Consider the following 27212-nt stretch of genomic DNA (forward strand, 5'->3'; position numbering starts at 1 on the left):
ACCCCCACCTCAAGTACCACTCTGATGTTGCCTATATGTTTGGAACCAGAGTGTGAAATATGTGCAGTGACAGTGAAGATACCAATACCAAGGAGAATCCTGGGAGCAAGGCTCCCATTGAGAAGCCATACCTGGATACACGACAATATAATGGCCATTTGAATGAAATCCCAGAAGAAGAGGGAAAATTGAGCAAAAGGGAAGATTGGTGATGGCACACAAAGCAGGGCTGATGCACCCAGAGGTAAGAGAATATAAACATTCTAGAGGTGTTAAGAAAGAATCGAAGATAAGCAACATTGCGGGATCGAGATGAAGATGTTTATGCTACAGAAACAATGAAGATATCAAGTCCTTTTACACATGTACAGTTGTAAGAAATGCAAGCAGACAAAGTATTCTTAAGGCTAGCTATGTAGTGAATAGATTGCGGCATGCTCCAAATATATGTATGTATAGGAGTGAATGAACTATGGACGAATCAACTATGCATTTTAGCAGAGCTGAACCCAGAGAAAGAAAGGCTTTTCCAGTGTGTCGCAGTTGAAAAGCAATTGAATTACAGAGGTGAATCAAAGAAAGGCGAGGCTGGTCGAGCACCAAGAAGCCAAGGCCGCTCTGGGCCTTAAGGATCAGACAGTGGTTACAAGTGTGTGAAAAGAACAAACGTCAGAGGTTCATTAAATAAGAGTATATTAAATGCAGCAGAACTCTAAAACATGACATGCTATGCCAACACCAGGAGACAGAGTATGCTATACTTCCTCTTATTCCCAGGCACGAAGAACAAACTCAAGGCCAATCTTCAAAGGGCTAATTGACTGGCAGACAGCAGAGTGATGATGGATAATGGGCTAATTGGTGGGATGCTATGGTCAAGACCAACCCACCAGCACCTGGATGCCAGCCTCCGTGCTGCTGGCGTATGTGGAAAAGTACTGACGGATTCAAGCGTGCCAACCAATTATAGAAGGCCACGCAGTAAAGAGCCCTATAGTTTGTGTAACCAGTGGGACATTGTGTATTTGATGACGTTCGTAGTGACCTGCACTAGAGGAGGGCTTAGCTGGCCCACCTGATGTTAGAGACCCAATCACTTTATCAACTAGTATGGAAGTATACTATCACTTTCTCCAGTAGGTTTTTCTAGTTTACCATTTAGGATGGCGTTAGTAATGACAAGTTTTTATTATACAACTTGCTTTTTTATGAAACTTGCTGCTGAGCTCATTGGTGCTCAGTGATGTTCATTGGAACTCCCTGTTTTAGACAATTGCTAATAAAACAGATGTGATTTCCCAACTTCCTGAGTTAGTTTGATTATTGATGTTTGAGTATCTTCTGCATCCCCATCCATCTCCAAGCATTGCTACCTCCTTTTAAAGGGCTGGGTTGATAACCCCAGTTCAGTTTGGTGCTTTCAATCCAAATATGTTTCTTTTTGTATCAGTCTATTCACATACTTGTGATGTGTTTTACACAAAATAAATGAGAATCGTAACCTTAAAGTGAAAAAAGAGAATCCATTGGTCGACTTGTCTGTATTATACAAACAAATAATGCATTACAAAAATCACAAACAGCATGTTTGCCATCTTTGACTTGTAATATATTTCTGATAGATGTATGGTGTACAAAGTAGAAAGAGTAACAAGTTTTAGCCTAGGGATATACTTCAAAGCCACACTTATCACATAGCTGGCCTATGATTTAGAATCGTCATCATGTCCAAAACGGTGTTAATTACTGACTCGATGAATGATTGTTTGATTTATGTGTTCTGATATTTTTAGGTGGACAAGCAAACAAAATATGTTCGACGATAAGTATGTTTCTTGGTGGAAGTATTGGTATTTTGTATTTTACGTTTAGTGAACAACATAGTGCCATTTCGACCAAAAAACAGCCTACACGGTAGGCATGAATAGAGAGTAGAGGCAGTACTTGGGTAGGTGCCTTCACCAAAAAAAGCACTGAATTTAATGAGCCATACCGGCTGATGAAGTGTTAAGCATGAGAACACGTAGCGGGGATGAAGACTGGTGGAAATGGCACTGAAACACATAGCGGGGATAAACACATAGCGGGGATGAAGACTGGTGGACATGGTGAAGAAGCCGACATTTTGTGACATAAATGAAATTATGAATTTCCTTTAAAAGATTACTTTAATGTGACAAGTGTAAGGTTGAAAAAACGTATTAAAATCATGTTTGGAAATAGTCCAGCGTAAAGGCAAATTGTCTACAATATTATACACATTTAAATATTTTACGATCCTATGGTTTACACAAGCCTGCTAGTCAAAGGTATTAAACTAAATTTACAAAAAGGAATTTTACGAACGGACATGTCATATCCTTCAGGGAACTCACGATGAGGCCAACGTAGTCATTCACATGGTATTACCAAAACGGTTTCAGCTGTAAACCCGCCGTATTTATTTTCATTTTGACAAACAAATCCACTTGAAAAAGTATTCATAGGAAAGCTTGAAAACAGGTATTCCTCAACTGAGGCACGAGCTATGAATCAACGCTTCATAGGAGAGTTCAGAAAAGCAAAGTCACTCGATAAACACGGTAAATCACAGAAGAAGCGCCTCACAGTCTTTTTTTTTACTCTATGGCTGTAATTAGATATTGAAGCCTTCTGTGGCATAATTCATTTCCGGGCTCAGCTCCAGCAATATATACGCATTCAAACAACCTTGCCAGTGAATTGTGAGGCCATATTTTGTGCAGACCTTTAAATTATTCTTTCTGAGCTACAGAAATACTATTTTCCTCATTGCAGCCTCAGTCAAAGCATGCGCACTTTTATAACATATCTGCAAAGAGAATAATGTTTTCAGGATATGCGTGACTGGACGTAGGAGGAGATATATGACTGAGCTGTGAAAGGAGTATGTGCTGTAGATCACGGACATCTAATTTACCAAATAAATCAAAGATATGGCCACTGAGCTCAAACAATGATTGTACTTTCTTTCTTTGCATGTATTTATTGATGTTTATTTTCCAATCACATACAGAATGGCAAATAACAAAACAACAACACAGTGATCATATTGTTCGCATATCAAAGCTATCAGCCATATCACCCACCTCCAACATAAAACACCTTTGTACTGCCATTCACATGGTCCTGTACCCTAGCGGCGGTTGTCTAATGTCGACCAGTATCGCTCCGCAATTTGTATATCTCAAGGTGTAGCCCCAGCTGCATTGTTCGCTGTATGTGCAACAATGATTAGAATTAATAAATATATTTCCCTGCTTTCTTCACGGATGAATCAGCAAATGGTTGACTAAGGGCCTTCTTGGAAGAACGGTCAGAAAGTCTGTCCTTACCCTCCTTATGTTTACAATTATCAGCTGCCTTGTTGGATATATTAATGAACAACAATTAATGCAGGAAGTTCAGTCTCCCCAGCCCCAATCAAAAGCGTTACACCAATATACCTGTGATGTAATTCAATCTAGCCGTGTTTGTGACTCTCATAGAACCATGTAGATCCCTCATCCCTGCACCATGGATGAGCCAAGAATCAGGTTGGTGTGTAGAAAGATTATATATTTATTAATGAAAATGAACATTCATTTTTTAACAAGATCACAAATCATGCTACCTCACTCCGTTGCCTAAATGCTTTTCTTTGCTAACCATTCCTTTTTAACACAAAATGAAAAGACTAGTTAGTTTAAGATAACACAGATCTCAGACTGTTTAACCCCATAACATGCACAGTTTCCTTTATTGGTTATTTTCCGACCAGGTTACATAGAACCACGGGTCTATAGGGTACTTCAAATACCCGAGACATTCACAACATAGTCTCAAGGCACAGAATTGTGCAGCACCCTAGACTTGACAGACAGTTTAATTGCACAAACTACTTTGCATGAGGTTCACATTTAATACCATGTAGCACAGTGAAACATGACCGGATCATTCGCTTAGCACTATACTTTACATGAAGTGTAATTTAAATAATGTGCAGCATTTTTCTATTTGCAAAACAAATTTCACACATGCACTGAACTCTATTTTTATCTCACTGCGTGCTTGGCAATGCTTTACAGTATTGGAGCACAGCACACTATTCTTGAAAACAAAACACCTTTTATATATACAGAACCCTTCTTCCTACACCAGAATGTAATGCAATGCAGAATCTCTCTTCTATCAGGATCCACTTTCTCACTCTCTGCAGAGATGTACTTTTAAATCAGGGACTTCACTCTGGTTAACTTTGTGGAGACACTATGTCACAAACCCAGATATTCAGGTGCGATTTGGAACCCCTCTGTTTTAAGACAGGATCTGGGTAAAAGGAAGGAGTTAGGAATCTCATTCTTGGGCACCCTCCCCGTTAAGGACATTTTAGCAGTGGCAAAAGAAATAGGAGACCCAATTTCTTTAGCACACTATATTTGTATCCACACTGGAAGCATTGTTGATTTTGAATTGCAGCAAAATCACCCCATGTTAGTTGACTATAGGGGAACTAATTAAAGTATTATTTAGTCAAAATACTAAGAATCTACTAAGTCTGCCAACCCAATCAATAAGGGAATATATTAAATCAAACAGATCCCCACAAGATTTGGTTTGGTTGGACAGGTTTATGTACATAGAATATCTCTGGGCTTGGTTCTCAGAAAAAAGACAGGTATCTGGTCAGATGGCCTCTCCAGGTTCAATCATGGATACCTCCAGCTGCAATCCCCTTTGATTTGCCTCTTCTTGTATGGGTCCCAGCTTCTGTCTGTCTGTGGTTTTCACCCTCCCAGGCAATCTTGGTTCTCCAGCAATGTTTCAGCAGTCCCACTAAGATCATATCAGACAGCTCTCACCAATTTTCAGTGTGCCACTCCTTATGAATCTTTGATTACTCCCACAACAAAAATGTCCAAATTATGAGATGCCAGCTCATTGGCACTTTATTGGGGTTGGACAACTTTCTTCCATCCCCTTAATCCATGCCTAGCCCCTTTTCTTAGATTGGTTCCTTCAGTTAATGAGCTCAAATTCTGGGAGGGATCAGTCCACCAACTTGAATTTACATTTCCACACATTGCAGTTTTGCACTCATTATTATTATTATTAGTAGTAGTAGTAGTATTTAATATTTGTAATCTGTGGCACATCCGGAGGCCTCAGTGCGCAGGAAGAGTAACTAAGGTCAGATGGTAGAGTGGAGGTCAAACCAGGAATCAGATGGAAAGAGAACAAGACTAATCATTGGAATTAAACAGGTATGTTTTTAATGCTTTCTTAAAACAAGCAATGCTTGGGAGCTTTGCCAAAATGGGAAGGAAGGCCATTCAACAAGACTGGTGCGCAAACCTGAAAACAGGTACCAGCAATGTTTTTAAGATTGTGTCTGGGTAGAGATAATTTATTTGCTCCATTGGAGCGAAGGATGTGAATGGTTGGAGCTTTGGATAGCCGGTTTAATAAGGTAAGTATTTTATGAGAACTACAATGGCGTATTGGGACCCAATATAGTGATCTTTGTGAGTCTGAGACATGATCCCATGGGCCCAGGTTACAAACAGCTCTAACTGCACCATTCCCCACTGTTTAAAGGCTTTTAAAGTGTTGTATAGAAATACCTGCAAGGAGACCATTGCAGTAATCCAGTCATGAATTAACAAGTGCAGTAGCCAAGGAGAAAAGATGTTGGGACGATAGGTATGGTTTGATTTGTTGAAGTAATTTATTAACATAGGCACATGATGAGTTAACATGATGAAAATGTTGTTTAATGGTCAACCAAGAGTCAAGAGGGACTCCTAATGTTTTGACAGTGGAGCTGACTGGAATGACACAGAGATGTAAAAATGGTTGTATCTGAAGTCTAGCTTTTTTATTCGCTGGCTGGAACCAACAATCATCAGCTCTATTTTTTCCTTGTTCAATGCCAGGAAATGGACTGACATCCACTCTTGAATCATATTATAGATGTCATTGATGAGGGACGAGTCAGAGTCAAAGTCAGCGAAAGACAGGCATCCTGTGGAACACTGCATGACAGAAGCTCTGTTCGGCCTTGAAGCTACCCATTGCAACTCTAGCCCTTCTAGGACCTAGAAAGGAGGAAAACCCTGCAATGGTAGACTCTGAGCAACTAATACGTTTACCAAGTGTTTATAACAGTAAGAAATGGTCGATCAAGTCGAACGTGGCAGAAAAGTCTAATAACATGAAGAGTACGTCTCTGCCACTATCAGTGATTTCAGCCAGGTTACGCACGTCCAACATGGCTGTTTCAATGTCGTGCTTAGTACGAAATCAGGAATGTCAGTTACTGAGTGTTTTTTTTTTTTCAATATGCTCATGAAACTGTAGATAAACGGCCCTGTCAAGAAGTTTCACTAAAAAAGGGACGTTGGTGATAGGTCTATAGATATCAAAGGCCTCTGGACCCAGAGTATCTTTTTCAGAACCAGAGTGATACAAACCTCTTTTAAATTTTCAGGAACACATGATTTATTAAAAGAGGAATTTACAATACTGGTAATCAAAGGGGATAGGTAAGAGACAGAGTTCCTAATGATTATGGCAGGGCATTTTTCACCCTCACATGCTATATCACAATATAGCCAATTCTCAATATCAGTTAGAGACTCTTGAGTGATGGGACTCAGACTAAATTGTGCAACGCAACTCCCCGGATTGATCACATTGGGTATGTGAGCAGTACTGGCGGCTGTTGATAATCCGCAATTAGTAGTAGTCGGTTGGTGGTTCTTGATGTTAGCTGAGAAGTGATGTTGAATTTTTTTACACCATATGTTGCATATTCACAGGGCTTTTGCTGCCATCCAGTTCTCTTAAAATAGAAAACAGTTATTTTTTGTCTAATTTTGCTTTAATGATCCTGTGTTCATAGCTCACCTTTTTGACTGTTAAAATAACTTTTTAATAGTCTGTCGCAGCAAGACGAAAGGCAGTGAAGGGGGTAATTATCAGCTGTCTTTCAGTAAATCTTTTCAATTTTCTATGCTCAATGATATCAGTAGAAACCACAAACTCCCTGCGGCTTCTGTTTTGAGTTTCTTTGTGGTGATCGGTGATCGGTGTGATGTGGTGATCGGTGATAGGTGCGAATTTATCTATGGCAAAGGTAGTCAGGTTGGTAAATTCATGTACCAATAGGTTGGTGTCAGTAGGAACGCAAGGAGATAAATGTAATGGGAAGAGAAGGTTGGAGAAGGCTAGGCTGAAATTGGAACTGGGATTATAGGATCAGAGAGGATGAGATGTTATCAGACCATGGGCTTGGGCTAATGTTCAAGGAGGAAGTCTAGAGCTTATGGGTGAGCACCCAGACCAGGGAACGCCCCTCCTTATGAGTGTGTTTTTTTATAAGTTGATGGTACCCCCTTGCCTTGAGATATGTAATAAGAGAGGCCCCAATGGGGTCAGTTTTATCATATTCCCTTAGGTTAAAATCTCCTAGGAGCATAGTATATGCAGTAGTTTTGGTAAAGTCCCAGAGCAAGGTGAGCAATTGATCTTCAAATTGTGGCATATTAGATAGAGGCCGATAAATAATTTTTATGTTAATGGTGATATTGTCATTGATCCGCACTTTAATAGAGAGGTGTTCACAACCATCACTGTTGATAGCTTCCTATCCCATGGAATTTGGATTAGGAAGTTGGTGGTCTTGCCTTAAAAATGACAGTGTGGAAATGTTCTCTGATTTCTAATTAAACCTAACAATGAGTTTATTTGTGAATTAGTCTATAATTCCGGAATTAATGAAATCAGTCATGTATTGGAATAAAGTTTCAGGCTTGAATGACAGTTTTTTTGTGAATTACTCAACAATGATAAAAGTAGGTGTCATGAAATGTTACATACAGTTAAATAATTCCCTCTCCCAATAGTTCTGCTTCATGACATTTTCTGTAGAGCTAGAAACACATTTTAGATTGTAGCTTTGGTTCCCCTTGGTCGAATGTGTCACCAGAAAGGTCTTCTCACATGCATTCCTATGTTATCTGTGTCATTATCGTACAACATATGGTTTCTGAGAACAAGGTCTGATCCTCCATGTACACCTATGGCAATTTCTGGGCATATATGCAGATTTTTACTTTAATTGCACATTACATTTCAAACTTAACATCTGGTGTGGGCCATCAGCTGCTTTGTTTATTCTGCCTGGAATTAATCCACTAACATTCTTTCTCCCAGGGCTAATGAGATGCAAACTCCACTGCCATGCTGATGAGAAATCCCTCAGGGACAGGTCTGCTATCATTATCTCTGTGCAGGGAGCACACATTTGGATTTTATTTTCAATGATTATTCAGAGTTCAACCCATTAAGGACTGCCTTTAGTTACACAGTTGTGGGCACCAACCCACAATATGTTCCTTCTCAAGCACTGCTGTGGCTTCAAAGAAATGTCCAAATAATAGGGCACAGGCCCCTCTTTGAGTGTTCTGAATGAGCTGAATCCAATTCTTCTGAACCAAAACTGGTGATTTTAAATGCCTCTTTGTTTCCATTGCATGGTGCCTTTCAATCTGTTGCATTTTCTTTACATATGAAAAGTGTGCTTATGAATGTTTGCATTATGTTATCATAGTCCATCTTTAGATACTACTTGTATTTAAAATGCCTACGGTTTCATGGCAGCTTCAATGTAAAACAGTAAATGTCTTCATTTCTCTGGCAGCTCTCTGTGTTAGAAAAGCTGCCTTTAGGCATCAGCCATATGTAATGCAAAGTAGTTTTAGGCTTTTGGCCTAGTCACTTGAACAGGGCCCAATTAATGTTTGTATTTCTCTTTCTCTGAAAACAGCATTTTGTTGTTTGGCAGTTGCAAGTGAAATGCTGCCTTTGTATCTGTCAGCCAACAGTGTGCCTATTCATTCTTTTGTACAGTGCAGTTTCATATTGTCAGTGTTCCTTCTTCCAAGCTGCAGAATGCACATATTTCTTTTTTTCCATGGCAGCTTTCTTTTCGTGAAAAGTGCCTTTAATTTTTCCATAATGCAGTCAAAGGTAGGCCTAATTTCTTTTCAGGAATGTCTTTCGCACACATGGCACACTTAATTTCAGTCTTCGTGTTTCTGACAACATTGTTGGTGTATCTGTATCTTGCAGTGTTGATATTTCCATTTCTGCATTTATGTACGCCAGTCAGCTGAACACAGTTTCTTTTTTTCTTGGGCCTACCTTTAAACCCAATAACCTTATCTGGTTTGGATGTGTTCGGCCTCACCTTTTTCCAGACTTGATCGCCAACATACCTGTCTGCAGGCTTTGCAAGTTCCCTAGGGACTGTGATACTCTTATTCACTAAATACTGATGTAATTTCAACTTACAATTTTCTAAGATATTCTTACATGCATCCAAATTATGCGTGCCCTTGAATTTCAAGGACTGATGTGCAAACTCTTCAAAGTTATGGCCATTCTTTTTTGTGAGCTGCCTAAAGTTCCTGAGCTACTGCTGAGGGTGACAGGATTCATTTTTTCATGATTTGGCCTCTCCTCATGAGCCAACTAAAATTGACACCAGATCAAGCTGTCAGTATGCAATCATAAGGGCTGAACCCAGAGTGAATACTACACCTCCTAGAGGTGGAAAGCCAAACGCAGTGCTTTATACCAGTGAAACCTCTCCCCACCTCATATGGTTGGACTAAGTGCTTTGGGATGTGGTGCCTAAATGTCCCTTGGAAGTCACAACTAGGGGTACTTCCCTCCCAATGAGAGGTTTGTTTGTATGCCTCCTTTATCTCCTGCAATGCCAGCTTGTGCAGCTCATGCAGAATCCTTCTGCTTCTGCCTCTCATCCATCTGCTTCTCTTCCTCCTGGGCCAACCACCTTACCTTTAGGAGGAACCTTCTAGGCACCAGCTTGTCCCCAGTGAGACTCACCTGCAACCTGATGGAAGCCTTGGACCTAGCCAAAGCATGAGACCTAACTGAGGCCTCATAGCAAGGTACTTTTGGAAATTTCCAAGAAACCATACTACCTGCACTCTGGGAAGAGTGGTGGTAATCGGTCTCACTGTCACTGTCCCCTTTTATTTCTACACCCCCAGTTGAATGGGCTCCTATGTAAGTGGCACCTGATCACTTCTGGCCCTCTGGGATTCCTCTAAACCCTAGCATCAATGAACAATTGGAGGCTCTTGAGCAAGGTTCAGTTTACTAACCTTGCTGCTGCTAGGGAGTACCATTTCCCAACATAGTTTGGGAAGAGTACATGCTTTCAAGCCCTGTTTGATGCTCATGTCATATTCCATTGTTGTAGAAATACAAACATGCCTGGATGTGCTTCTAAAATTAACTGCACACTTTATCATTTTGGAAGACTGAGCTGTAGGCATAGTCTGCATCAAATCAGACTGTCCACCAGTGTGACAAAATGACCACTACCATGCAGAAGTGCAAGGTTAAGTAGTAGCTAAACTATGCACTCAGCCCTAACATTACTACAAAACAGCAGTGATCACAATAATAAAGGTAAAACAGACACAGCCAAGAAGTATACCTCCTTCACTGTTTATGGAAATGTGTGCCGCAGGAAGTCTACACTCTGAGAAAGGGTGTTAATGTGATCAAGTAGGGACCCAAACAGCAAATTAAAACAGTCCAAAATAAAGGAATGCACAATCAAGGTTATATATGTACATATATATATATATATACATATATTATAGAGCCGTGGTCACCACACTATAGTCACAGGGTGAGTGACATGAGCCATAGGAAATCCCAAAATTCTATTGCTAATAACTTTTGACTTGCATGACAGATTTGGCTGATATTTTCCAAGCAAAAAGTTTGTCACAGGTCTCCACCAGACTTGAAATTAAGGAAAACATATGTTTAAAAATTAAAACGTTTTAAGAAATCAAAAAACGCTGTTTTTGGCCTACTCCCATTAATTTTCCTATAGAGAAAAAGTCCAAGTTTTATCAAACGGAAGTACAAAAAACGCTGGATGCAATTGGACCAAATTAGAAACACATTGGACATAAAGCTTTGACTTAATTTCCAGGACAGTTTTGCGGTCATTCCTTTCAGTAGCTTTTAAAATATTTGAGGTCCCCTTTCTCCAAACAAATTGCCATATCTCCCATGGTTCTTTTTCAGAAGTGAGGCATTTCAGAAATGAAAAGTCACTTTTTTTCTCGATGTGAGCGATTACTGCTGTAATACCAGGGGAATGTGTAAACAAAAAGTGCAAAAAAAGCCATTTGGAGGACACATTTTGAAATCGCGTCAGTCTAGAGGTGGGTAGAGTGAAAAAGGACAAAATGTGAAGTTGGGAATTTGGGGGTGGTTGGGAAAGCCAGTTACAGAACTGACATTTTCTCATTATTGGGGTAATACCGAGGGAATCTAGCAAGACTGCTGCAGTAATAACCAAGATGTACTCGGAAATGAAAATGCGGCACATGAAGCAAAGAGAGAAAGGGAGTAATGGGAGGGGGACAGGGAGGTAGAATCAACTGCGGTGAGGGACCTGGGAAAAGGAAGGAGGCTCATGGTAAGTGCATATGAGGACTTTTTCATTTTTGAGCGCTGTCACATTAATTAGCGTTTATTCTGGGAATTATTGTGGGAATGGAAACTGACGAAAAAAATAAGTGGGGAACATCTGTTGTGATCACATCTACTATGCAGGTGGAAATGAGTCTTTTTCCCAGTGTCCCTGGTTAGTGGGCCCCAAAGAAACCTCTTGATGCAACATGTGCAGTGGACAAAGCCAAAGGCTGTGGGCACTGGCCATGGTCAAAGGCCACGACAAGTTGGCTTAAAATAAAACTAGTGTGTTAAAATATACATTGGACACGGCCCAAGGCTGTGCTCACTGGTCAGGGCCAAAGGCCTTGGCGTGTGGTCCCCAAGGAAAACCTATAGGTGAAACATATACAATGGCCATGTTCAAAGGCCATGGCTAGTGGCCCTTCAATAAACCCTTGACATTTATTGTGAATTTCATTGTGAATCCCATACAATTCATTGTGTTTGTCATTGTGAATCCCGCATGTGTTAAGCATATGCCCATGGGCTTTGCAACAGGAGGGATGCTGATATTACATGATCATCACTTCCACATCCATTGAATTTCAAGGGTTTTATTGTGTTAAAACTGTCCCTTAACTAATATATTTTCAATTAATTATAGGGCGGAGGTCATCACCCTATAGTTAAGGTAAGTCAGAGACACATAGGAACCCCTCCGAATTCTTCGTTAATAACTCTTGATTCCAGTAACTGTTTTGGCAAACATTTTCAAAAGTGATTAAAAACCTGTGCCCCCCAGACTGCAAAGTATCATAAAGATTTGTTAAAAAATAAAAAAAAGTTATTAAGCGTAAAAAATAAATGCTAATAAAAAGTGCGGCCTACTCCCATTAATTTTCCCATAGACAAACAAGGTTAATTTTTGACAAAGCGCACAGCCCAAACTGCTGGACAGATTTGGACCAAGTCCAAAACAAGTTGGCCATGAAGCGTTGATGCGATCCGTGCGTGATTTGGGGTTATTCCGTCCAGTAGTTTTTTAAATATTGGATGGAGAAGGGGGTGCCCCCTTCCCAAAAAATTGATAGTGATATTTATGGGATTTACCCAAAACCGGATGTTTTTAGAATTGAAACGATCACCATTTTCTCTCGATGCGAGTGATATTCGTAGCTATAGCCGAGAATATGGGAAAATGAAACGCAGGAAAATACCTATTTGCACAAAACATGGAAATGCCATCAGCTTAGAGGTCTGGGGGAGGCTAGAGGGCACCAAGTGAAATTTTGCAGTTGGAGGGGGTCTAAGGACTGAGTTTGCAGCACAAAGGTTTCCGTAGCATCGGCTATAGACATGAACTGCAGACCTCTGAAAGCAAACTGTGCCACAGAAACAGCATGTGTTGTGGGGGAAACGGAGAGGCAGGGGAGGTGATGAGGCCATCTGGGGAGTGGGGAGTGCTGGCACAGATGAGGGGGGCATTTGGTGAGGTAATGGGGGTTAAGGAAAGCCTTTATTTTTTCAGCCGTTTTGCTGATATTCGCAGGTATATCAGAGGATACACAGGACTACAGATAGCCGTGGGTACGAGTAGCTCAGTTCCCGTGGCCATACATTTTGGGATTTCAGTGTTTAATTTCTGTTTCAAAGTTATTTGTATAGGTGTAGTGACGTTGGAGGTGAAAAATCACTGAGTAACCTGGTAGGTATTTGGGACTCATTTTTTTATTTTGGCTGCGTTTTTTCAGGATTTTCTATCCATGAGACTTTGGAGAAAAAGAGAAGAAATTAGTTTAACAAAATTAATATAAAAAGGATCCTTTATCGTATTCTATTTTTAGAAGCCCCGTACAATGCATTTTAGGTTGTGTTTTCTTACTTATGGCATTATGTTGTGTGGCCGTGGAATGTTTTTTACCCAGTTTACTGTTATGTATTATTCTCAACTTGCTTCATTTTCAGCTACTTTATTTAAGTACATGAGCAGTGTTGTACTGTATTGATCTTTTAAGTTGTATTGTAGTATAAAGCCGGAAGTGAGGCCCCCTTTTTAGCAAATGTATGCAACCGTGGTTATGAAGAAAGTCAATGAAATCTAACCGCGAGTATATTAAAAACCTTGTTTTTGTCTATTTTATTGTATTTGTGTATTTACACTACATTTTCTTCATCAGTTAAGTGTTCTGAGTTATGTTTATAAAAATTGGACATGTAGAACTGTATCCGTGGCTACTCAGTAGCTATCCAGTGTGCTGCATTGCTATTCATGGGTAGACATGGTACCCTGTGCAGCCACGGCTATTTTAGGGCAAACAGAACATCGTGTGTTTGTGGACATGTGGTAGCCGCAGTTATGCAACATTTTGGGTGGAGTAGCATCATAGATGCATTGAGTGGTTTGGGGAATTGGTTGCAATCAGGGGGTGGAGGAGGATCATGGGGAGTTTAGGGGGCTGGTATGTGTGCTAGAGACACTTGGCGCTAGTTTGGGGGTGTGGAAATACATTTTCGAATTCGTAGTTTTTGTTAATTGCCACAGGTAGCTGAACACGTCCATGTATGGGTCTTATATAACTGCGTCTATAAAACGCATGTGGGTAGTTGTGTCAACGCTTTTCATCTTTTCATTGGTTGTCGCTCAAGGCGCAGTTATATTTATAGCAGCATATATAAATATAAATGTTCTGTGCAATAATCATATTGTTATGTGGATAACATAGCAGAGAATGTTATTTGTGTTTGTTATTTTGTGTGTTTAGGTGTTGTCTTGTATTTAAAGTTTTGAAGGTTGGCTTAGTTTGGTTTTTAGTTTGTAGAAAATGTACGTGTAGCTGCACCTACAGGTACGGTTTGCAGCTGAGTTGATTATTCACGGCTACTAGTGATGCTGGGCAGGGTTTTTTATGTGATTCAGTGTTTCTAGTTCGCTGGTGTTCATGTTGTAAATGTGTACTTCATTGTGATAGGTTGCATTGAATGTGTCGTCCATTGTATTAGTTTTCTTACAATATAGTCCTCTTTTTATTTATTTTTATTTTGGAAAGTATGAAACTCCCATTTTGCCTAATTTTCTCATTTTGACTGCAGAACGCACACTGCAGAACTCACACTGTTACCTGTGATAACATATGATTGCAATTAATCAGTTGTCTGTCATTGTTTTGTTGAAAGTTTGATTTGATAATATGTTGAGAATGGGGCTCTATGCTTTTTTTTACTGTATTTGTTAACAATGAAGTGGTACTGCTGTACATGTAGAAATGGATGGGAATACTTATTGGAATTTGTTTGTTAGGAAAGAAATTGAATTTTAGCGAGGCACATGATGTAGATTCATGAAGTATGCTTATTGCATTCAAAATAAAAGAATGATCACAGAGCAGCAGAAAGGTGATTTTTCATCACGTATGGTGTGTGTTAAAGTGATTTTTGGGGTGATTTGAAAATGTGTTTGTTTGAACAACATTTCTTTTTGCTGGTGTGGTGTGATTTGAAAATGTGTGTTTACATAGATTTTTTAAATGTATTTATATGTATAAAGTTCATAGAACCTTTATATATCTAACATAAGATATACATTTACATTTTCTTTTCAAGTATCAAAAGGCAGAGTAAAATATAAACAGTAAAAGACAAACAGTAAAACACAAACAGCTTTTTTCTAATATTTCCAAGACCATGCCATTTTACTAATATCATGTAGTTTCCAAATCAATTGCACATTTAATTTCATTTCTTGACTAGTTACCATTCCATAGTTGTTTAAATACACATTATGCTTCATAATCTAATGGCTATTTACAGGCATATTAATCAGCAGGGCATCGGTCTGTCCAACTTCCCAGTTACACATACTCCCATCCATACTTCATGTAGTGCTATTTGTAGTTTTTTACTGTCTGAGTTCATACAGATGTGCCAGAAACAGTTACTCTTTATACTGTCCAAGTTGGATACATATGGACCAAGGAATCTGATTTATAGAGGGCTGTGTGCTCTGCATTCGGTTCAAACATGGCATGATGTTTTGATTTTGCCATTAATGCCACACAGGAGACAATTCCTATTTTCCTTCTTGATGTTCAGCTCTGGTCCGATATTGTCCAATAATGGCAGTCTATTTAGCCTAATGAGAAGCAGGAATCATCGCAGTACAGGAGAAAGGCATATTTCCAGGTACGGTTGTGGTGCCTTAAATGAGGGAACTAGATATGACATTACTGGGCTATAGCTTTTTAACATGGACATGTGTGTGTAGTTCCTTGTCCAATGCCAGCGTTCTAGTTTTCGGGTAAACACTTTCTTTAAAGTATTCCTTCTCCCAATCTGGCTTCCAGTAAATTTCCATGAATGTCCTAATCACTAAGGCTGTGGAACAGCGTCTCGGGTGCAGTTCACTTTCTCTTCCCAACAGCTTTAACAAAGGGAAGGTCATTTGTAAACGAGCCTTGATATATAGGAGGCCACGTTTTTTCAATAGCATATTGGTTAAAGATTTGAGCCACAATTCTAGCATAACTAATTCTATAGGCGTACTCGGCCCCGGGCACAAGACACTCCTTCAATTATCTTTGGCTAGATTGTATCATTGAAGCACAAGGCCCCGTGCCGTAAAAGACTGTCGGGCAGAAGCTTTGATTATATAGGGAATTATTCCATATAGGTCATAGCCGGAGACCTGGTTGATGCACCTACAAATCATCAAGGTAGCAATGACAGCTTTACGTTTTTAATCTAGAATTGTTGCTGCATTATCGCATCTTGTCGGGATTTCACACCCCAAGTACTTAAAATGTTCCATATATTCAATTAGTCTTCCTGCTATCACCATCAGTAAATTTGCTGTTTCGATATTAGCAAATTTCATCAGCTTGGTTTTATTATAATTTATTTTTAAACTGTTATCCGAAGCATACCTCTCAAGCAATCCCAGTGATCTCTTCAGGCCTGAGTAAGTATGATCACATAGAACCAAGTTGTCTGCGTATGCCAAGCAATAGACTTTTTCACCTGCAACTTTAGGGGGGCATGAGTTGGCCCTACTCAGACAATCAGGCAGGTCAGCTAAATACATAGTAACCGTAGTGGGGCCAGCACACATCCCTGTTTCAACCCTCTGTGAGTTTCTATTGGGCGGGTTATGGCAGCACTACTATCCATTCTAACCGGCACCATTGTTTGTTTGTGTGTTTATTTATTGTTTGCTTGTTAGGCACTTATACCATACGAACCTACTGTTTCAAAGCACTCACAAGGCAGGGAGGGAACAAGGATGGGAAATACATTACAATTTATTTTATTTATTTATTAGCATTTGTAAGTGTCAACTGCCCTCGGGCATCGCAGCACTGTTAAGAAGGCTTGCTTAGTTGCATAAGTGCTTGTGAAGAATCTTAGTTACATAAGTGCAAGCAAAGACATACAGATTGCCAAACACCCTTTTTAGGGGCATCACCAGCATACAATGCAGAAGAGATTATATAGGTGGGACAGACATGATGCACAACCCCATCTTGAGGGGCGGCAGCAGCATACAATGCAGATGCAAGATTCGATACAGGGGCATAAACATGGTGCCTACCCCATGTTGCCGGGCGGCAACAAACACAGATGTAAGAGTCAATACAGGGGCATAAACATGATGCGTACCCCATGTTGCAGGGCAGCAGCACACACAGATGCAAGAGTAAATATAGGGGCATAAACATGGTGCCTAGCCCAAGTTGCAGGGCGGGAGCACACACAGATACAAGAGTCAACACAGGGGCATACACATGGTGCCTAACCCATGTTGCAGGGAGGCAGCACCCACAGATGCAAGAGTCAATAAAGCGGCATAAACATGGTGCTTACCCCATTTTGCAGTGTGGCAGCACACACAGATGCAAGAGTAAAAAGAGGGGCACAAACATGGTGCCTACCCCATGTTGCAGGGCGGCAGCACACACAGATGCACAAGTCAGTTCAAGGGGTATGGGCAAAAGTACAGCAGGGTATTTGCCCTGATGTGTCCAGCAAGTGGACAGGGAGTAGACAGGGCCTTTGGTATGGGCCTTAGGTGATCCAGGTCGCTCCTGCCTACCGGTTGCTTTCATTGGCTAATAACAGCCAGTGCAACCAATGGGAGGTGGGAGCCAGGCAAGCTGCTCAGAAAAGGCCAGACGGAGCGGCCATCTTAGCAGGGCCAGGGTACACTGAGGTACCAGTCATGAAAAGCACAGAAACAGATGAACAATAGACCCAATAGTGGGTAAAGTCCAGGCAGGATGGGTGTCCTGCAGTCCCCAATGTATTCAACATACATTCAGTTCCCAAGGCAAAGATGCAGCAAAACCGCGCTGTAGGCACTGTGTGCACCACAAAATAGTACACTGTTACAATACATTACAAGTCAATATTTAAGAGCAGTGGGGGGTAGAGAGAAGGCACTATGCCTTGTGAGTATTCAGAATGTGCAAGTGCAGCAAGGAAGGGGACAGGGGGGTAAGTGCTGATGAATCCGAGCTCATGGGTTCAGATGAAGTACACGCAAAGATGAAGTGCTAGGAATGTTGACTGCTAGATGGACTGGGACCACAGGAGCTGTAAGTGCGAACCTCCAGAGCGAAGGGTGTGCAGATACAAGTGCTGTGGATAGACAGGAGCTGGGCAGATGTGGTGTGGGTGGTCAGGGCCCTGAGGATGCATATGGGCCTAGGACAACCAATACAGCAACTGTAGGATTAGCAGAAGAGGGAGGAGGGGAAGGAGGAGAAAAAAGAGGAAGGTCTTGAGCTTCCGGAATTTTGGAAGATCCTGCTCAAGGCACAGGGGCTGGAGGCTATTCCAAAGCAGGGAGCCCGCTGAAGAGAGTGAATGACCCCCTGCCGTCTGTTCAACAAAACGCTTTACACACAAGGAGTTGGTGGGAGAGAGAAATTCCAACATGTCTGAACACGAGAGTACCAGCAGTGATGACATTATCATTTGCGGTCTGAATCCATCGCCGATGCGGGAGAAGGCAGCTGGGATGAAAACCACTGCTGACAGTTGTACTTCTTTAAAGTTAAAGAGCACTGTACTAGAAAAGATGAAGAGGAGGTACTTTGCACATTCTGCAACACAACTCTAAGCTGTGGGCCTTCCAATGTTCCATCTCAAAGCCTGGGAACATCTATTATGATTAATCATCTAGTCTGAGTCCACTGGGATAACGTCGATAATGACTATTTGAAAACCCACAAACATAAGAAAAGAAAAATCCATGGGCCCCATTGTTTGCATAGACTAACATCAGCACCACCTACAGCACTTCCATCCACCAGTGCAACAACATTGCAAACTGCAAATGAAGCCTCAACTTCAGCAGTGGTGTCAACTCCTGTTTTACCGACTCACGGTTTTTCCATGATACAAGTCATGTATAGACAATGTCTTGAATGGGTAGTAAAGGGAGGTGTCACATTTGAGGAATGGCAGAAGTTAATCGCTGATTACCAGATTACCTGTCATTCTTAGTTTTTTTTGAAATGGCACATTTTTCCCCCTCTTTTTTTCTTACAAAAAATAAAAACAAAAAAATAACAAATAAAATATGCTTTGCTTTTTATTTGTATTCCATTTTGATATATGTTTCATCATTATGTGTTTTCTTCCCCTAATCCACCTCTGTCCTTCCGTCCCCCAAAACAGCACTTTTAAGGGCCACCTTTTAAGATACAAAAATATATACAATTTAACACAGACTGCCAAAATATATTACAATATCTGGCACAAGCATGAAAAAGCCAGCACACGTGCACGCGTGCGATTCATGGAAGGCCCTGCGCGTGTTTTTCCCGGGAAGTGCACCAAATTCACTGGTGGCGCACACGGGCGTAAACATCTCTGCAACATCCCGAACGCCGTGTGTGAAGCGCACAGGGAAAGCACACAACGTGTAGCGCACACACCAAAAAGGGGGCGGAACACGTGGAGTGGGGAAAAACGTGTGAAAATAAAGGCGTACCTGGGGAAGTACTGCTGGGAAATACACGGAACGCCCATACGCGCGCGAACAACACGTATTTATGGAAACAAATACGGGAAACCTGCACACGCCAATAGACACGCACAGGTGTAAACATGTCGGCCACAAGAAGGTAGGCCAGAAGCATCCCTGCGCAGTATAAAAGTGCATGCAAACAACAAACACGTATATACAGCTACGATGAATGTCCCATTTCTCGCAGCACTGATCGTGGGACACCACAGGAGGAGGAGAATAGCCATGCCCCACATTTTTCTGCCCACGACCTGCCTTTTTGGGTTGCCTGATGACCAGGTCTATGGCAGGTATAGGTTTCAAACTCATATCATCCTAGACCTGGTCACTGAGTGGGAGGATGACCTTACATCACCCATCTTGTGCTCCCAAGCACTGAGCCCCTTGGAAAAGGTGTTTAATGTCCTGCATTTTTTGACCACTGGGTTATTTCAGCGGACAACTGCTATAGTTGGGGGCATCTAACAGGCCACGCAGTGACGCTGCCTACACCAGAGGTTGGCAATCATGACTGCCCGCCCCTCAGTCCGCAGGCACGTACACATGCACAGAACTCCCACCGAAAGGCATGCCGTGGTCCAGGACTTTTACAGGGTGGCACACTTCCCCAAAGTGCTCGGTGCCATAAATTGCACCCATGTGGCCCTACGTCCACTTAGGGCCACTGATCACATCTATCGAAACCGCAAGCACTGGCATTCCATCAGCGTACAGGTTGTATGCGATTCCCATAGAATCATCACCTCAGTCTATGCAAACTATCCTGGGTCTACCCATGACAGTTTCATATACAGAATCTCCGCCCTGAGCCGGGACCTGGAAGCTGGGAAGCATGGCGACACATGGCTCATTGGTGAGTACAAATGTCTGTGCACATGCATGCATGTCACACACAGACAAATGCACAAACCCAAATAATGACAACCATACTCACCTCCCCAGGGGACAGTGCCTACCCTCTGAGCAACCACATGATGACGCCAATATGGACCCCACCACACCACCCCAGGTAAGATACAACGCTGCCCATATTGCAACCAGGGGCATAGTGGAGCGCACATTCGGAGTGCTCAAGTCACGCTTCCGCTCCCTTGACCGCTCTGGCGGGCAGCTACTCTATGCACCCCCAGTAGTGTGCAGGATCATTGTGGCAGCATGTGACCTGCACAATGTTGCAACACATCAGGGCGTACCGGTGGACATGGTGGTGCACCCACATCCCCAACCACAGGCACAGGCACTGCCCATGGGAGGGGAAAGGGCACTTGGCGAGGCAGCCCGGACACAGCTTGTGGCCACATTTTTGACCTAAACTCCCACCCCTGCGGAGTGCACACAGGCCTGGCACATACCAGGTGACAATTGATGATGACAAAGAGACAGTCAACCGTCACAACCTTACCACCCTGAGAATGTTGCCAAGGAAGTGCTACATTGTGTGCATCCCTAGCTACTTAAACATGACCAATCCTGTGTGACCAAAAGGAACACATCCAAGGTGTATATCACACCACCCCCCTGTAAAACAGGTCATGCCAATCAATGGTATGTCACCCAAACCCTCCCAACCCACATCATCCTTGTCTGCCACACCATGATATGGCATGCAACAGCAAAATAGCAAGCCAAAAATCCAACACATCACCAATTAGATACAAAGTGACACGTGATAAATGGAAAGAGGCCCGAGACAATCATACCTGACATGGAATCTGATGAAATAACTGACCACATACCTTCCACATATACAAAGTCATACACAAATGCATTCCACCAGCGATACCATCAACAAAAGACAGAATGCCAGTTGGCATGCACATTGGCAAAGCCAAATCTGCAAATCCCTAACCTGTGCACTGTATGTGTCTCCTGCAACACACTGCTCAGCACACAGCACAGTGAGCTGCCATTGTGTTGGGTATACACCTTGAGCATCATATAAAAAGGACAAGCAACAAAAATTACCTATTGACGCATGTACACAATCCCCAAATGCTAAGTGATCATGCACTGCAGGGACACAGCATGCCAGAGAAGGCAATCTGTGTGCACATGTGGGCATGGAAGGGTGGTTGTATGTGTGGTGGAGCATTGTGTAAGTGTGTGTGTCAGTAGGGACATGCACGCAATACATGCATGTGAAATCAAGAGACCCTCAGTGTCTTGTACACATCACATGTGAACATTGCCCATGTGTACACCCCAGTATGTCAAACCACAACAATCCCCTGACACCTGAAAAGTAAACCCAACACAGGAACAGCCATTGACCAGCAGATCACATCATGTACATAGTACCCCACAATGACAATGTCAGAGAGTGCACAAACACTGTAGCCCAAGCGTACTGTCCGACAACAAAAGGCCCTCCCTCATTTACTCATCACCATGACCTTCAGAAGAACTGTGTCTGGGGTACGTTGTCTTCTTCTTTCTAGTCTACCTGGCTCCCTACCCCTTGGTTTCCTTGTTCTACCTTGTGTGTAAATAGGGTCCAGCCCCCTCAGAGGCCACCTTGAGTGGTAAAAATACCAAATCGCAGAAAACTCCAAGGAGCCAAACCCCAAAACCAGGGAAAAATCCTGTAGCCATCAAAAAACCCTGGAAGAGTCTCCAGTAGATGACTTGAAGTCTTTGAATATGGCCAAACACATGTCCAAGCAGAATGATAGAAGAACTACCAAGGTAGCACAGTTGAACAACGGTTCAACAGGATAATCAATGAGGATGCAACAACTGATGGGTAGTGTCAAAGCTCCGGTCTCCAGGTGCAGGAGTGGCACAAACCAAGGTAAAACTTACACAGGCCACCGAGACCCCGGCGGGGAAAGAGGGTTAGGGATACGTTGTTTGGATAGGCATCAGTATTCTGTTGTCTATTGGGAAAGGTAGTCTGGAGGCTCCTTTTCCTGCAGAAATGGCATAAAAGACTTTAATATGGCTGGAAAGTTTTCTGTGTGTGTCTTCATGCTGCTTGTTACTGGGCCATGTATGAGACCTACATCTGACCTCCTCCCACACAACCCCAGATTCTGTACCCTATCAGGAAGAGCTGGAACGTGAGTAGAAAATAACCAAGGAGGCTGGCACAACTGGATGGTTGAGCTGAAACCCAATCAATCCTTGATAGCATGAACTAAGAAAGGCAGAGACAGTCTGGAAAGGCACAGAGAATGCAAGATAGCCGGAAACAGTTGACAGCAAGTTAAGAGCCACAACAGTTGAATAGCATTGGCAAAAGCCAACACTCAAGATAAAAGCATAGATGTAACATATGAAAGAAAGGATGGCGACAGAGAGATGCATTTGAACAGAAGTGTTTTGTGGCAAACCGAGGCAGTGTAAGAGTATGAGGAAATAACTGCCCGAGAGACGGTCAGACAGATCTGCAACAAGGACAGTAGCAGGAAGAAGAACAGGGACTAAAGGCAACAGAGTGAAAAACAAGTAAAAGAGCCATAGTCCAGTAGGAAAACTGTGCTGTCAGGCAGCATCAAAGTCGTACAGGGAAGACATACACAATGTCCGTCCAAAAAGAACAGAGCGTAGTAGTAGCATAGGCGGACATCTCAGGTGAGGACTGGACTGTGAGTTGTGCCTCTTGGGTCACATTCCTAATGCATCCTCCTTTGCCACAATCCCCAGGGGCTGTACTCAACACATACCAACTTGACATTGTCACCACCCAGCCCCCTCCCACCATCAGTGTGAGGTTTACAGCTAAAGGGTGCAGGCTACCGTCTACAGCATGAAGTGCATCAAGCACGTATACAGGCAAGAAATTAACATACATCCCAATCAACATCAATAATTGGACAGTTCAATAATGTACTCACCAAAATTGATTGCAGACATGCCGTGGAGTAAACATCCATAATCCCCACTAGGGGTGTTAACACAAGTAGTACAGCAGCAGACAGGCCACAGATATGACAAAAGTCCAATGCCTTGTGTAAATGGTTGTAACACCAACCATCCTTGCGAGCCCATGGATAGGGGAAGCAGGAGTGGCATGAGTCAGGACCCCAAGCTGCAAACACATACACAAAACAAGCTTGAATGGGCCCAGCTGGAACAGACAGTGTATGCTTTCAAAAGCCACAAAGCACCACACCGTCACATGAATGAACAATAGACAAACAATTTTAAACTATATTAACAAATTAAACTAACTATAAAAAAAAAATGGCCACATACCACCGGGGGGGGGGGCACCCAGGAGGGGGGGAGGTACAGGGTGCACCTCAATACCCACATGCCATGATGTTTAGATAAAGAAAAAACTCCATGGGCTCAACACCTGGACGGCCTGACCTGTGTGAGAGATAAGTCATCATCCTGGTCACCCTCTGACTCAAGAGGTGGACATGGCACAGTACCCTGACCATGCCTATGCGCAGCTTGCCCCTCATCGGCAGCAAGTCTGTGGGAATGGTAAGCCTGGTTCTGTGTGGCGAAGACACGTAGGTCAGCATGCAGCACCTCACGTGATACGCATGCTTCCTCTTGCAAGATAGCATGTGTAACACAGAGTTCTTCCTGCATGGCCTGGCATGACATCTGGAGCACCTCCCGACAAGCACGTAGCTCAGCCGAGATGGTATTCTCAAGCTGCTCCAACCTCTCCTCTGTCCGCTGCCTGTGGGTCATGTTGAGCACACCCAGAGTATATCTGAGGGATCGATGGTCATCCCTCAGGGCCTCCCTGTGTGCCTCTGCGTGAGCAGTAAGTGTTTGATGCAGAGACACCATTTCAGCCTGGCGTGCCCTGTCTGAGGCTGCCATGCCGAGCCTGAGCGAACGGGCCGTGGACTGTGCTGCCCGCTGCTGGAGATCCACCTGCCTAGCAGGGGGGAGCACGGATTGTGCCACACATTTCATGCTCTGAGTGATCTTATCAATTTCTGCCCCCTGTTGTTCAGAATTGGCAACCATGGCTTGCTCCCACTCAGTATACCCGGTGGCGCACGGCCACCATGTTGCTGGGCTTGACACCCGCAGGGCCCAAGGAGCCGTGGACCTTGTTGGGTTGGCACCGCCCGCGGCTTCATGACTACATCCCTCCTTTGACGTTATGCCCCAGGCACATCAGCAACTGGTGTGGAGTGTGACTGTGTGTCCCGATCCACCACAGGCGGAGGTTCCAACACCGTCTGGCCCCTCAGTGCAGGTGTTGCGGACAGAGGATCACCCACATCAGAATCACTCACCGTCGATGAATGGACATGACACTCATCCAACTTAACATTGTTGTCAGAGTGATCATCCGAGCTGGACCCATTGCCAGCCCTGGACACGATGGTCTACAGCACAAGTGGGTTGTCATGGCCTACCACCCCACGACCCCCACTTATGCCGGGTTGCTGATATGATAGCAACCCCGTGTCAGGATTGACATCACCATTCTCTGGCTCCATTGCGTCATCATATGTAATGTGGAAAAAACAAACATGAGTACACATGTCAGAAGCACATAACCCACACACACATAGAAACACATCGACAGCCAATGCATGAAGCAGACATGTCACACACAAATTAAATTCTGGCATGCATCCAGTGGCATTGATATGCAAACACATCCCAAAAGCAGAAATGGATGTGTGTAAATAGCAAAGCCTACACATGTACAGAATGTAGTATATCACCTCCATCACACAACACCTCTGTCAGGCACATGTCACAGGCAGAAATGACAGATGGCAACAAAGATATGACACATACCATAAGCATGTCTGAACTACAAAATGGCCACACCTGCAAGTGAATCCAAACACACCATGACACACGTAATATCCATGTACACATGCATCACTAAACCATCATCACCAATATAGCTTCATCCATCTGCAGCTCGTCCTGTACCAGGCGACATGGGCCATGTAGAAATAGTGAATGTCTCGAGCAAAACGAGGACCTGCAACCAGGCATAAGGGACCATAACGCCCAGTACAGTCAAAGCTGCCGGCCATGAAGCCTCCAGAACACCCCTCAGGGCCTGATTGAGCACATTGCGCATTGATTGTGCCCTAAAACATTATTCAGTGTGTCAAATCATCACAGCCAGGCCCCACCAGATTAGCTAAGTGGGCCTGGCGTACACATACTGCACCACAGTGCACCTTCAGAATTGTGCCAGTTGAACATCACGGGCAGAATGCTGAAATCGCAGCAGCATTAACGTTAATAAACTACATTTTAGTCAGACAACAAAAAAGCTGCAGAGAACTCATGTGTAAATGAACACGTTCACAGACACATAAGTGAGTAGCCGCAATGTTGCACTACACAACTTTGAAGTTTCTTGCATATGTACATGTTAAAATTTTCAAAAACGGCAGTTTCCCTATACACCTGTATTGTGAACATGAACAGCAACCAATACAGCAAAGCAAGAAGCTACAACGCTGCTTGCTTGGATGTATGTGAAAGTGTACACATCACAGATGTAGAGAGATCCACAGTCATTATAACCCGATTGGCAGGTTACAGTCAAATTGCGGCCTATACTGGTTAGTATAGGCCGCAGATTGACCTATCAACTTTGCTAAACACCCACTAGTGTGTTTCAATACTGAGTACATGTGTCACAGGATGCACCTGTGCCTGTGCCTTCCATGACAGTGAAGGGATGACAATCTGATCATACATGCCAGGTCACTTTGACATTGCATCAGTGAGTAGGCATGTGGAATGGTTTGACATGGCTGAGTAGTGGCTTGGTGCAGTGCAGAGCATGTGCACGTTACGACTATCTACATCAACAAGTACATTATGATGTCAAACAATAAACAAGAAGGCAGTGCAAGTGCAAGTTTAGGCATCACATGCAATGTGCATGCAATGGGTTGCATGGATAAAGGCACCCACCTCCCCCCTTAGTGAAAATGCAGGGAGGCATTGCATGGCAGTGAAAGGTTGACCAGATAACTGTGTATTGGCAGACAGTGTTGAGTACCGTCAATTGCATCATCAGAGTCAACTGACAACACAGCCGATGAGAATGGAACAGTGAGCAGGACACATGATGAACCCTCTGTAGTACACCCTTTTGTGCAGAAGGCACTACACCAGTTTGAAAGAGTCACAGGGCCTGAGACAGGGGGAAGTCTGTGCCCCACACAGACTATGACACCCCAAACATGTGTGTGATGCCAGACTGAGCCACAGTGAGCATGGAATGGATGATAAAATGCCATTAAATGCATGTCATCTAGGACACCTACTACAATGATCATCCTGCAAAGGACACATAGGTGCATGCATGTAATGCACATGGAGTATGAATGGGCACCCATGTCCCTGCGGTGCATCTGACATCTGCACAGTCCGAGTGAGACATCCTGCATCAAGGACATAGGATGTACCCCACAGTATGTGTCTGGCAGGTTGGCAGGGGGAAGTGTGCATGTACACAGGAGCATTAAACAGGCCATTGCAGTAGCCCAACATGTTACCCACCAGTGCAATGGTGTAATATTGGTGCAGGGGGTGGAGGGGCAAGGGAGCATGCCTACGTGGAGCACTAGCATGCAGGCAGAAGACATATGCATGTCAGTCATGTGATGACATAGTACGCGTGCAGGCTACATGCAGAAGGGCCAGTGAGCTGGAACATGGACCAGAGGGGCAGCCGGGTGACTAGCATGTGAGTAGGGTGCAAGTGTGGTGATGA

This window comes from Ambystoma mexicanum, chromosome 2p, assembly GCF_040938575.1.
Source record: "Ambystoma mexicanum isolate Mex_15411 chromosome 2p, UKY_AmexF1_1, whole genome shotgun sequence".
NCBI classification, from domain to species: domain Eukaryota; kingdom Metazoa; phylum Chordata; class Amphibia; order Caudata; family Ambystomatidae; genus Ambystoma; species Ambystoma mexicanum.